The 13,250-nt window shown below is 31.0% G+C and overlaps 1 protein-coding gene across 6 annotated transcripts in view; it reads left to right on the top strand.

Annotated features, from left to right (window-relative positions):
• Nucleotides 1-13,250, top strand: part of LOC111681379 — a 297,068-nt gene that overhangs the window by 85,740 nt on the left and 198,078 nt on the right. The window contains exon 1 of one of the 6 annotated variants that reach the window (XM_046950222.1): nt 9,232-9,328. The exons of the other annotated variants lie outside the window; for them this stretch is intronic. The gene's annotated coding sequence lies outside the window, so the exon portion shown is untranslated. Of the gene's footprint in view, nt 1-9,231; nt 9,329-13,250 lie in introns of those variants that run through there. 6 annotated transcript variants of the gene reach the window in all.

The following is a 13,250-nucleotide window of genomic DNA, read 5'->3' as shown; positions in this document are numbered from 1 at the left end:
GTTGATTTTTGTTGACATTATAAAACATTTAACGTAATTGTTGTATGGGGGCTAGGAGAAATAATGGACCGACTTGAACCATTTTCAATAGCGTTCGTCCCTGAACCAAAAGAAGAGTATGTGCCAAATTTCATCAATCGACTCAGAAAGTGATTCTGAGCCGATTGGTATACTTTAAAGTGGATCTAGGACATATATTTTTGGGTGTTACAAACTTCAACACAAACACATAATACCCTCCCCACTATAGTGGTGTAGGGTATAAAAACAGGCTTCAAGTTTAAATTATAATCATATTTAATTATTAAAAATAAAATTATCTGGCTTTCGATTAAGTTACTGCAAAACAACACCTGTAGACCAATTGTGAAATATTATATAATACTATACAAATAGATATATTATATCACGCCAATAATTAACTGTGTTGTTAAATAGAGTTCATTGTTATTAGTTATTATTTAAAACAAAGAATTATTTTAAAAGTATTTTTTGGCAAAAAACTATAAAATTCACATCTAAACATACATCATTTGTCAAATAATTACATACTTATGTAAATGACAATTATACATTCATGCACACATATTTATGTTCATTCATACTCTTCGACAATATACGTAAGTACTACGAACTAATAAATATTAAAACTTTCATACTTTTCTTTTGTTCGTTATTTAGCTGACAGTTGCAGAGATGGAAGTATTTGTTCATTTTAAAATTAATGTTAATATTTAGTTTTTTCCTTAAAGTATAGAAAAAAGTTTTATCATTTCCCAAATCTTAACGATATAAATCGCTATTTTGCAATAATTCCCAGGAAAAATTTACATTGAAAAGTAATGAATTAAAAAGCTAACAAAACATATTTTACTACTTCTTCGTTAGTATTTTAAGACCCTAATTTTTCATGGTTATGTCATTGGTACTTCTATGCTCGCTTACAAATGGGGAGATGATTAGTAAGTTTTTTTTTTATTTTTTAATAATAAAATTGAGCCAGCTACAATACGAACAATGGACTTCTGTTTATTATTGAAATGTTCTACTCACTGCTAAGCTATTCTTTTACACGTCAAATAATTGTTTTTACATACAAATTTAATTTTGTTTTCTTTTTTGTAAAACACAATTCTTAAAAAGGCAATTAAATAAAATGTGCAAACAAAATGACAAAGCCAAAATAAAGTACTTCTATAACAGATTATATGAAAGTCATTATTAGATCACTTGTAGGTAATGCAGACGGTTGTAGTAGTCATTAATAAGTAAGTTGCAATAGAAGTACAACCCATTACCGAGTTTTTACTGGGATCATAACAACTTGTGGCGATTTCTTTTCAAAAATTTATAATCTGAAAATATAGATTTCAATGTTATATCATAAAATGTATTACGATATTAGGTGTGTTCGCGTACTTTCCAGTAAAAAATATCCAGTAACTTTATGATAGAGAGAAATTTTTAATTTACTCTCAATCAAAAAATATCTAAAAAGTACGCGAAAGTCAATTTGTATATATTATCCAGCAATAATTTTATACAGCTGACTAGTAATGCCAATTTTTTAGTAAATAATAAAAATCGCAGATAATTTCTTAAAAAAAAGTAAAGTCAAAATTAAAAAAAACAAGTAAGAGTGTTGTATTCGGCCATGCCGAATCTTATATACCCACCATCAAATCATTCATGTTTATGTAGAATTTTACTGATGTACTCACATTTTTGGGTCAGTAATAAGTCTTACAGTCATTTTCAGAAGGAGACCTTGGTAAGGTCAATTATAAATCCATTTTCATTAAATTTATGAAAATGATTTTATTTCCTATAAAACTTTTTTATGTCGAATTTTATTGCTTTATATATATATATAATATATATATATATATATAATATATATATATATATATATATATATATATATATATATATATATATATATATATATATATATAATTATATATATATATATATATATATATATATAATATATATATATATATATATATATATATATATATATGTTATGAGCAGATATGAGCATAAATTTAAGTTCTCATTAAACATGTTTGTGTTGAATTTCACCGCTATTGATACATCTCTTAGCGATAAAGTTATTTTCTGAAGGGGGCATTATAATAGGGATAGGAGAAAACGTGAACCGATATTTTTACTTTCAATAAGGATCCATCCTTATAAAATTTGATAGGGAGATTTTGGCTCGCACGAAACTTGTGTATGTAGAATTTTGTAGTAATGAGCGTTGAATTCGTTTTCTAAAGGGCACCTTATTAGGGGGTTAGATAATAATGGACTCATCCTCATAAAATTTAAGAAAATGATTTTAGTTCCCATAAAACTTTTATATGTCGAATATTATTGTTATATATATGCTTCTTAAGGTAGATATGAGCATTAAAGTCGTTTTCTGCAAGGGACCTTATAGGTGCGATATGGTCAATTATGGATAGGGTCAATTATCGTTATAAAATTCTACAAAGAGATTTATGAGACCATAAAACATGTTTGTGCCGAATTTCACCGCTGTTGATGCTTCTCTTAGCCAGTTATGAGCGACAAAGTCATTTTCTGAAGGGGACTTTATATGGGGGGTAGGGTCAATTATGAACCAATCCTTATAAAATTCTACGAAAAGATTTATGTCCTCATAAAACATGTTTGTGCCGAATTTCACTGCTATTGATGCTTCTCTTAGCCATTTATGGGCGATAAAATCATTTTCTGAAGGGGACTTTATATGGGGGGTAGGGTCAATTATGGACCGATCCTTATAAAATTCTACGAAGAGATTTATATCACCATAAAACATGTTTGTGCCGAATTACACCGCTATTGATGCTTCTGTGAGTCAGTTGTGAGCGATAAAGTCATTTTCCGAAGGGTACTTTGTATGGCGGGTAGGGTCAATTATGGACCGATCCTTATGAAATTCTACGAGAAGATTTATGTTCCTATAAAACATGTTTGTGCCGAATTTCACTGCTATTGATGCTTCTCTTAGCCAATTATGGGCGATAGAGTCATTTTCTGAAGGGGACTTTATATGGGGGGTAGGGTCAATTATCGACCGATCCTTATAAAATTCTACGAAGAGATTTATATCACCATAAAACATATTTGTGCCGAATTACACCGCTATTGATGCTTCTGTTAGTCAGTTGTGAGCGATAAAGTCATTTTCTGAAGGGTACGTTGTATGGGGGGTAGGGTCAATTATTAACCGATCCTTATGAAATTCTATGAAAAGATTTATGTCGCTATAAAACATGTTTGTGTCGAATTTCACTGCTATTGATGCTTCTCTTAGCCAGTTATTGGCGATAAAGTCATTTTCTGGGGGGTAGGGTCAATTATGTACCGATCCTTATAAAATTCTACAAAGAGATTTATGTCACCATAAAACATGTTTGTGCAGAATTACACCGCTATTGATGCTTCTGTTAGTCAGTTGTGAACGATAATGTCATTTTCTGAAGGGTACTTTGATGGTGGGTATAAAAATAATAATAATAACTTGTACTAGTAAAATACATTACTGCAAAATTATATGTTAAGATACTGTTTTTGGTTTTTAATATTTTAAAATTTAAAACGCTACGTCAATGAAGATCGCTAGTTGTATAGTATTTATGAAATTTTCAATTATAAACAAAAGAGGGGAAAAATATCCAGTAAAATTAAAAAATTCTCTATCAACGAACTGTCATTTTTATCGCACTCTTACTCTCTTGTTGCAAGATTTCAAAAGTACGCGAACGAAATCCAGTAACAATTGTTGAAAATTGTTACAAATTATCGAGTACGTGAACAGTCCTACTAATATATCTTTCTATGAGAAATACTTTTACTATAAACTTCTACAATATGATAGTAAAAGTAAATACATATATGTGATTAATGCACTTATTAGTCAGTTTAATCTCAACCTATTTTAAATTTTTCAGTACATTTAAAAATGGAAGGCGAGGCTTTTATAATGATATACATATTAGGGTGGGTCGAAAATAGGCTTTTCTCTCGGATCAACTTCTAATAGTGAAATTATGTTGCATTTTATCGTCAAAGTTTGTAAATGCGTCAAAGTTTGCAAATGCGTTTATATGGGATAATGGCACTTTTTTGAGTTTTTTTTTTCACAAAATGAGGCTTTAAGTATTAATTATTGCACCATTTTATAGCAAAATCATAATGTCTACAAAATTGTCTTTCCAAAAAGATGGAAAAACTCAAAATTGGTTTAAAAAGTTTTGAGTTATTAAAATTTTCCCCGAGAGTTTTGTGATTCTGAAGACATATAAAAGTAAATATAAGAAAATTTCTGTTAGTTTTGAAAAATTGCACAAAAAAATATTATGTTTATCTTTATAAGGTTCATAAATATGCTAGTACGAATTTTTGTTCAAATTGGATAACGCTTACTCGGTTTAGTCTGTGGTCAAAAAAGGGTCATTATTTTAACAGCATCTCCAAAATTCCATTTTAAAATTTTGTTAAATGGATTATTAAAAATTAAAGTTTTCTATAGTGGATATTATAAAGGATATATATAAGAATTAAACACAGAAAGAATGAGCTTAATATCTCTCATAGTTTTACCGTACCTGCGATGTGAATTTGAAGGGTTTCGGGAAAAAGGAAATTTTTGCCAATAAATAAGTAAACATTATATTATTACCAATTGTTGCTTAATTTTGATCAAGAAATTGCAATTATTATTTCCGAGTCCATGGAAAGTTAGTTCTGATCAAATTTCCGAAACTAAAAATCATTAACCCTTTAAACACTCAACTCAACCAGTTTTTAACGTTTTAGTTTTTCTATCTTTTTGGAAATACAATTTTGTAGACATTACGATTAATTAATACTTAAAGCCTCATTTTGTGAAAAAACTCCAAAAAGTGCCATTTTCCCATATAAACGCGCGGGCTCTTACCCTCAAAATAATTGAGTAATATTTTACAGACTTCCATTTGTCGTTAAAATAGAACATAATTTCACTATTAGAAGTTGATCCGATCGAAAAGCCTATTTTCGACCCACCCTAATACATATGTATACGATGTTTAACTTAGTTAAAAAGTATATTCTAACTGTCAAATTGATAACTATCAGCTGCTCTCTCTTATTTACCTACATAAATTCGGCATTCTCAAAATTTTATTGTTGTATTTAAAAAGTTGCGTACAAATCTTACTTCTGTTTTGTAAGTTGAGAGATAATCAACTAACACATCCTCAAATAAGAAAATACACAAGTATGCTTATAGTGTAGGTGAGTCAACGCAATGTCAGCAGAATATTCTTACCCTATTTCGCGTGATTTGGGCAACATTGATGTATACACATCAAATCCGAAGAAATACCTCTATCGGGCCTGTTGTGCGCTCCTTAACCAGTGCCACGGGTTGGAATCGAACTCATCACCTACGGTCGACTAGACTAGAACACTAACCACTAACCTACCGGAGACCACTCATACTCATCCGAAAATAACTTTAAATTACATAACTCGCTTAAAAATACCAGTATGACAACTAAATTCTACATAAACAGGTTTTTTTAGAAACTATCTGTTTCACTTATTTGAAAAATGCATAGAACCACTTCTTAAACAGGAAGTATTATATTTTTATACCCTACACCACTATAGTGGGGAGGGTATTATGCGTTTGTGCTGATGTTTGTAACACCCAAAAATATTGGTTCTAGACCCACCTTAAAGTATACCAATCGTCTCAGAATCTCTTTCTGAGTCGTGTGTTCGTCCGTCTGTCTGTGTGTCCACGTAAACCTTGTGCGCACGCTATAGGTCGCAATTTTCAAGATAATCTGAAGAAATTTGGCACATACTCTTTTCTTCTATTATGTCAACAAAAATCTAATTTTTCTAGTGATCAGACCTCATATGACCCTAGCCCACATACAAACTCCCCTTCAGAAAATGTCTTGAAGGTCAAAATTCAATTATAATTTCTAATAAATCAATTAAAATCTATATAAATAACTTTGAAGTAAACGTAAATTCATCTACCAAAATTTATAAGGATAGGCCCATATTTACCCTTACTCCCCTATGAGCCCTCTTGTAGAAAATCTCTTTTTTTGTCAATTAAACGTAAAAATATTAAAAATTGCAAATTGCAAAATGTAGTAAAAGATTTAATTCAATTATAACAGTTCTTTTGATTTAGTTTTTGCTTTACAAAATATTAATGTAATTCTTATTTCAATGAAATGAAAATTAAGCCATTTAAAAAACCCAAAGTTGTACCCAAATAGTCCAACTTTTAAGTTGAAATTTGCATCGTGATTACTTAGTTCTATTGTTCAAGAACTGACATACTTAGAGGGAGTATGTCAGTTCTTGACCAATAGAACTAATCACGATGCAAATTTCAACTCAAAACAAGTAGGAAAGTATAGTCGGGCATGGCCGACCATATAATACCCTACACCATGAGTATATTTTTAAAATTTTTACTTTTTATAAAATTTTTATTTTTTGTAAAGAAACTTTTATGTTGAATATTACCATAATTCCAAAATATTTAAGCCATTTATTGATAAAAAAAACTAAAATTTCTAAATAAGGCTCTATATAGGTCAAATATGGGCCGATCCTCGGTAAATTTGGGAAAAGGATATATTTCTAAATAACAGTTAGTTTTGTTGAGTTTCGTTGCGATACAAATGGTTACAAGTCAATTTTAGACGTTTAAGTCATTTTTTGAAGGGGGGTTTGTATGGGGGCTAGGGTCAAATATAGGCCGATCCTTACGAAAATCTGCAGTATCATTTATACTTATATAAAACTTATTTGTGCCAATTTTTAGAGAGATAGCAGAGAGAGATAGCTTATTTCGGTATTATTGTTTTATTTCTTTTAATTCAAATTAAATCCGTGAAGAGTACATTTTTACAATATTATTGTAACTGCATTTACTACTGCGCCCAAAAGTTTTATTTTGTAACATTTAATAACTTCTTTAATTCATTCATTAATAAAAAGTAACACAAGTGAGTCTTATATTCGGCTGTTCCAAATCTTCAATATGCACCATCAAACCATATGTCGTAACAGGAATTTTCCCCTATAAACATCAGTGTGATATTTGGAATATGGCTTAAGTCAATTATGTAAAATAATAAAATATTTTATGAATGAAGAGGACCATATAAAATGGGTAGGATAAATTATTGGCCGATTCTTATAATATTTTGTAGATTTTGGTTCATTTACAACTTTTTTACATTGTATGCCATCGTTGTACTGACATTTTTGTAACATTAATTAACATACTCGTATGGCTAGTAAGAAACTTACTTATGTTAAATTTCAACAGGTTTGCGTTATCCCATAAGACTAAAATTTTACTTCTAATAGTAAGGTTTTGACACTATTATAAAAAATAAGACGCATCTGAGCGAATTTGATATCGTACACCTCTAATGTAGATACTTACATAATTTCTTCTATACACAGAAAAAATATGCACAATTTTTTTAACAATCATCTATTTTAATTTAATTTATATTTTATACACATTTTTACTTGAGTTTATATCGAATTTGTTTGATTTTTTCACAAAAGGAAAATATTTTCTAACAAATTCCAATTGGACGAAGTATCAAGCCCACTTGCTTAATAACTATTTAAAGAAGTATATCTCGGAAATTGGTACGACTAGAGTTCTCGAATTTTTCACGAACAACTTTCGGCGAACTAGAAATAGTGGGTGTGGCACATCCCACGCTTATATTTTTACCCAATACCAAATGACATAAATTTGGAAAACTATAGCAGTTACAGTTCCCAAATTGTGCGCGATAAGTGCCAATACACTCCCCATATGAATTAAATACAAAAATGAATATATCGGGGAAACCATGGAGTTAGAATTCTCAAATTTTGCGCAAACAATTTTGACTAATAAATTGACGGATCAATGTACTTCCCATAAGAATTAAATAAAAAATTTTTGCACGAGCAACACTGAAATCTAAGTGAACAAATTGCGGGAAAATATACCGGGGAACATGGTGCCTCCAACATCTGAGAATGTTGTACGTGTTGTAGGGGGCATGGTACCTTAATTGTTTTAGTTAAATAACTGTTTGGAAATATTTCGAATATTTATTAATGTTTTTCGTAAGTAGTATTTTTTAAAAAAGGAATTAACGGATTTGTGTACTTGGTTTTGCGAGTGTAGTAATAAGTCCTACTTTAAGTAAAAAATACTTGGGTGTACGAATTTTTAGTTTGATTTGAATTTAATTTTCTTATGTGTACCTTTCAACAATATGGAGTACACATACTTACATATATAATTGCAATATGTAAGAATATTTTATTTTGTTTACATGAGGGTGAAGAAATAAATGAAAATCAAACTTATATTATTATATTGTTCAAAAATGCACAATCGGCATCTTTATAGAAAATAAGAATGCATTGGTACAATCAATACATTATTTTTAAGATAGATTTAAGTATTGTATAAAATAAAAGATTAGAGATAAACTACACTAAGAACAAGCAAGTCTTTTTTCTTGGTCTCTCGGACTTTAAAATTTAAAACTGAAACTGGCGCAGTCGGTAGGATACTAGGTGAAAAATAGTATCCTTTAAAAGAAACCTAATAAGAAGTTTTTAAAAAGTTTAATTAAAAAATATATATATTATTTTATATAAAGAAAAAAAAATTATAAGAAGTCCAAGTTTTAAAAAAATAATTAAAACGTACAAGTTTTAATCTAGAAACGTGAATGTTTCAATCTAAATAAATGAAAACATTTATTTCTTTAATAAAAACGTAAAAGAGTTTTATTAAGGGCGAAACTTTTAAATAAATCATTAAAACGTTAGAGTTTTAATATAAAAACATTTTTTTTTGTTTTGAGTGAAATAATTTTGTCTATAAATATAGATAAAATTGAAAGTGATAAATAAAGAAAAAAAAACACACATTTTCCATCGCCTTGAAAAATAATAAAGTGCGGCCAAAGCACTTGAAGGAAGAAATAAGCTGGTTAGCCAAAAGACCAGTCATCCAGCAGGAACAACAAAACCAACAGTAACAACAAAACCAACAGTAACAACAAATCCAACAGTAACAACAAAACCAACAGTAACAACAAATCCAACAGTAACAACAAAACCAACAGTAACAACAAATCCAACAGTAACAACAAATCCAACAGTAACAACAAATCCAACAGTAACAACAAAATCAACATTAATAACAAACCAACAGTAATAATAACAGCTACAAAAAGCATCAACAAGAAAAGAACGAACTTTTTGTGAGGTATAATAATTATTTTAAGTTTCATAAATAAATTTAACCTTTTTTAAAATAAAAGGAAATTAACTAGAAATTAATAATACAGAAAGCTAACAAATATTTTTTTTATTTTGTCGACTTTGGTGATTCCGAAGGGACCCTCCCGTAGTGCGATAGAATTTATTCGGTTCCCAATTGATGAGGGACCGATATATACCATATTTTATCTGAAACCCGTATTCTTGAAAGGAACGGATTACGGAAGGAATGGTATATATATGCGTATAAAATTAAGTATATACTAACAATAGAATTTAGAATCTGATATTAACGGAGTTTTGTTGAGGAATTGTAAGAAAGGAGAAGAAAGATAATAGAATGTCGTTAACATTGGTAGAAGGGTTACGCGAGGCTCGTAGCTTACCACCATTTAGTGGGTCGTCCGAATATGCTCTAAAGAGCTATTGACGTGACGTAAACACGGTGTTGTCCTTAGTGGGGGAGGAACACAAGGCAACGATTAGATCGGTTTTAGCAAATCGTCTTCAGGGTAAAGCCTTGAAAACGATTAAAACCTTAGTAGTCCCAACGTGGGAACAAATTATTGCCAAACTTAGGGAAGAATTTGGTGTAAAAGAATCGTTTTTGGGGTTGCGAAACCAAGCCATGAACGTAGTGGCTCTGAGCGTGGAGGAACTCCACCATAAGTTAAGTGAGATATTAAATCTCATGAACACTAAATATAGCCTTAATCCGGAGAATAACGCTATGTTTTCTCCAGATATAAATCAAACATTAATTTTTGAGATTTATTTAAATTCTCTGTCTTTGAATATAAAGACATTACTCATTCAAAATAACATTGCTACCATTTCTGGTGCACAATCATACCTCATTGAAAACAATTTAATGAAAGATGTCTACTTACGAAAGAATTCGTATACCAATAATTCCCGGGAAAAGAATTTCGATAAAGGACGAAAGACGGGAAATTATGGACAAAATTTCAATAATAGGTCATATAAACCAAATCCTCAAAACATGACCCAACCCAGTGGAAAAAAACTATGACAAAAGGGGTTCAGGTCAATATAGGAATACTGGTTATGACCAAAGAGGTTCAGGTCAAAATAGACGTGTTGGCTCAAATCAGAACAATAACAGACCCGTACCAATGGAGGTGGAAAATATTAGCATGAATGAAAATTTTCATGTACCGCCTCCGGATCCCAATTACCGATAGTATTACTAACAATCAATAACATTAAAGTTAGGTGTTTAGTTGACAGCGGGGCTGCAACAACGTTGGGCGACTATGGGATTTTTGAGGGGTTGTCTTTGAAAAGAAGACTTAGGAATAAAATGAGATTAAATACATTAACCGGCACTAAAATAGTGGATGAAGAGGTTATAGTTAATGTCCCTTTGGAGTTTAATGCAGGGGATGAAACTATGTCTGTCAAACTTGTTGATTTAAAAAATAAGGCTTTCGATTGTATAATCGGAAATAATGTGTTGATGCCTATGGGTGTCATAATAGATTTCTATAATATGAGACTTTGGGTTAATAATGTCGAAATATTGTTCTATTCAAAGCCAGTTGATATAAGCTTTGACGAAATTGAAACTTTAGAATTGCAAAACATAGACTTTGGTAACATAGATTTGCCGGAACATTTGAATAATGAAGAAAAACGCAAATTAGATGTGTTTTTAAAGAAAAATAGAGCTACATTCTATCAAGAAGGTCAAGCTCTGACAACTAATGTGGTTAAACATAGTATTGTCACAACATCGGATAAACCGGTGTATTCAAAAATATATAGGTACCCTAAGGCACACGAAAGGGAAATTGAAACCCAGATAAAAGATATGCTAATCCAGGGAATAGTTAGGCCGAGTAAATCGCCTTATAACTCACCCTTATGGATAGTACCGAAGAAACTGGATAACGATGGTAAACGAAAATGGCGTATTGTCATTGATTACCGAAATCTAAACAATATAACTGTGGGGGATAAGTTTCCGATGCCCAATATGGATTCTCTGTTTGATAAATTGGGTAGGGCACAATATTTTTCCACCATTGATCTTGCGAAAGGCTTCAACCAGATTAGGATGGAAGATAGGGACATTCAGAAGACGGCCTTCTCAACACCAATGGGACATTATGAGTTTATTAGAATGCCATTCGGTTTAAAGAATGCACCTGCTACCTTTCAGCGTATGATGAATTACGTTTTAAGTGATTACATCAATAAAATTTGCGTCATCTATATGGATGATATATTGGTTTTCTCATCTTCATTGGAGGAACATTTGAGTAGTCTGACAAAAATATTTTCTGTTTTGAATGAACATAATTTAAAAGTTCAAATGAATAAATGTAGTTTTCTGGCAAGACAAACTCAGTTTTTGGGTCATATAGTTACACCAAACGGTCTAAAACCTTGTCCATCCAAGATTGAGGTGATTAATAAAGTACCTATTCCAGGTACTGTAAAACAAATAAAATCATTTTTGGGTCTTACGGGATACTATAGAAATTCATAAAGAATTATTCTTCTATAGCCGGACCAATAATAAAATATTTTAAAAAGGATGTCAAGATAAATATTGATGATCCTTCTTACATTGAATCATTTGAAAAATTAAAAAGAATTATAACAAATCCACCAATACTGTCCTATCCGGACTTCAACAAGAAATTCGTCCTTACTACGGACGCTAGTAATGTCGCATTGGGTGCTGTTCTTAGCCAGGGTGATAGACCCATTTGTTATGCTAGTAGAACATTGAATAATCCAAAAAACTATAGTACAATAGAGAAAGAACTCTTGGCTATAGTATGGGCGGCTAAATATTTTCGTCCTTACCTTTTTGGAAATAGGTTTTTGGTCAACACTGACCACCAGCCTCTCAAATGGTTGGCTTCCCTAAAGGAGCCAAATTCCAGATTGAGCAGATGGAAAATCATGCTCGCTGAATATGAATTTGATATCGAGTATGTTAAAGGCAAAGATAATAAGGTTGCGGATTTCCTAAGCCGATTGGAATCCGATGATGAGAGAACTGAAGATTGTGATATTAAATCACTGTTTGAAGTATCAGAGGAAATGGCAACGGTACATAGCCAACAAGAAGATGATGGCAGTGCCAATTTTTTCATAAGTGATTCAGTTGTGAACAAATATAGAACACAAATAAGAATTTTGAAAACTAAGCAACGGGAACACGAAGTTTTGTATAGAAGGTATAACATAGTTTACGTAAGTGAGAGTGATTTGCGTAATGAACATTATTTGAACGATTTATTTAGAAGAACGTTAAAAAAAGGAAGAGTCGCCATATATTCCGAGCTTCGGATAATATGTATTGTGTAGTCCAAAGAAGGTTGGAATCGTTGTTTGGTGGTGATCGAGGTTTGAAGTTTATTAAATGTACGAAATTGGCTGTTGACATGCCTAACGAAGAGGAGATGTATGGGATAATTGAGAATACTCATAATAGCGGGAACCATAGAGGTGTTTTGGAGAATTTTGGGGAAATAAAAGACTCCCATTTTTATCCAAATTTGATAAAATATATATATAAATTTATAAATTCTTGCAGAATATGCAATGAAAATAAGTACGATAGAAATCCTTATCGTAAACATTTTAATCATACTGTAACACCTGAAAGACCAAACATGAATGTTCATATGGATATTTTTCAGATTCATGGAACATACTTTCTGACCACAATAGACAGATTTACTAAATTGGGGTCTGTGCATAAAATTACAGATAAAAATATGTGTACGGTCAGGGTAAAGATTCAGGAAAGGATTGCCTTACTTGGCAAACCGGAGTTGTTGATAATGGACAATGAGTTCAATAACGCTTTGATAAGACTGTTTTGTACGGAAAGAAATATTCAGACGCAGTTCACAACGGCATATTCT

The sequence above is a fragment of the Lucilia cuprina genome, chromosome 4 (genome assembly GCF_022045245.1).
Source record: "Lucilia cuprina isolate Lc7/37 chromosome 4, ASM2204524v1, whole genome shotgun sequence".
Classification (NCBI taxonomy): domain Eukaryota; kingdom Metazoa; phylum Arthropoda; class Insecta; order Diptera; family Calliphoridae; genus Lucilia; species Lucilia cuprina.
The sequence above is the reverse complement of the archived record's forward strand: the minus strand, read 5'-3'. Positions and strand labels throughout refer to the sequence as shown.